Source organism: Arachis duranensis, chromosome 10 (assembly GCF_000817695.3).
Source record: "Arachis duranensis cultivar V14167 chromosome 10, aradu.V14167.gnm2.J7QH, whole genome shotgun sequence".
In the NCBI taxonomy this organism is placed as follows: domain Eukaryota; kingdom Viridiplantae; phylum Streptophyta; class Magnoliopsida; order Fabales; family Fabaceae; genus Arachis; species Arachis duranensis.
In genome coordinates, this window is record NC_029781.3 from 28,581,107 (window position 1) to 28,582,453 (window position 1,347).

Here is a 1,347-nt window from a genome sequence, read left to right on the forward strand (position 1 = left end):
ATGTCACGGTTCTGGGGGAAGAACCTCTTGTTGATATTGACTTCATCACCAACCTTCGCACTCATCATAGACTTTGTACTTCTGATGAGGATGAGCCGAAATATGAACTGATTGCCCCTGGTCCGGAAGACCGGATTTGTTTTGGGAGGGCTTCTGAGGCAGCCCCTCAATTTTTTTACATGTATGAGAGCATGATTACCGCTTAGGCGTTTTTCTCCCTTTTTCCAACTTCGAGATAGCCGTTTTATGCCACTGTCGTATTGCTCCTACCCAACTCGACCCCAACTGTTGGGGTTTTTTTTTTTAAAAATTTACCAATTTATCAGCCATGCTTTAGACTTTCCGACTTCTTTGAAGATTTTCTTTTATCTCTTTCATATGACTAAGCCATTCAGTGGAAAAAATAACAAACAGCAGTGGATGTCTTTCCGGGCCATACAAGGTCGGAGAGTTTTTACCCTTTTTGATGAGTCCTTCCATGATTTCAAAAATTTCTTTTTCAAAGTTCAAGCTATAGAGGGTCACCACCCCTTTTTCCTGGATGAAACTTCTTCTCCTTGTTTTCCCTGTACTGGATAGAGGCCTCTCCTTGTGAAAAATATGGTTTGGATGATTTGGATGAGGTGGAGGCGGCCAGTGTGGAGTTTATCCGAGAAGTATGGGGGAGAGCCCCCTACCTAGATACGAAAAAGTTTCTCCAGGGTCTCCGACCTTTGTCCAGGCTCAATTAGGTAGCTTTTCTTAGTTTATCATATTTTCTGACTTGATGTTTGCACGACTATTTCTTCCGACTTGTTTTACTGACTTTAGCTACCTAATTGTTCTTGCAGAAATGGCGAAGAAGAATTCCAGAGAGTCTTACTAGAGGGTTCAGGAGGCCAAAGCGAGATCCTGTGCCAGAGTCGGCGGTGCCAGGGCAGCTGGTCCTTCCTCTCCCCCGCATTCTCATAATTTGGGGACCCCCACTCATCCTATTGTCATTTCTTCCTCAGCCTCTTCTCTGCCGTCCCCTCCTCCCCGATCTTTTCTTAAGCCAGAAAAGAAGAAGCGCAAGACTTTATAGTCTAGCTCTTTTTTCGAAGGTGAGGCCAAGGTGGATGTGTCTCAGTTTGTTCGGAAGCATATCTATCCTCATACTCGTATAAGTATGGATGATGATTCTGTTCGAAACCACCTTACTATTCTGGCTCAGGAGAGTATCAGGGCGGCAGGGGTGTGCACAAAGTTCCTTGATATTTTTTAGAAGACTCCTCTCAGCTTTTTGGGTTCATCCCTGAGGGTTGAACAGGTAGAGGGGAGGATTCTTTTGTATCAGGAGGCTGAGAAGAGTCTGAAGGAGGAGGTTGC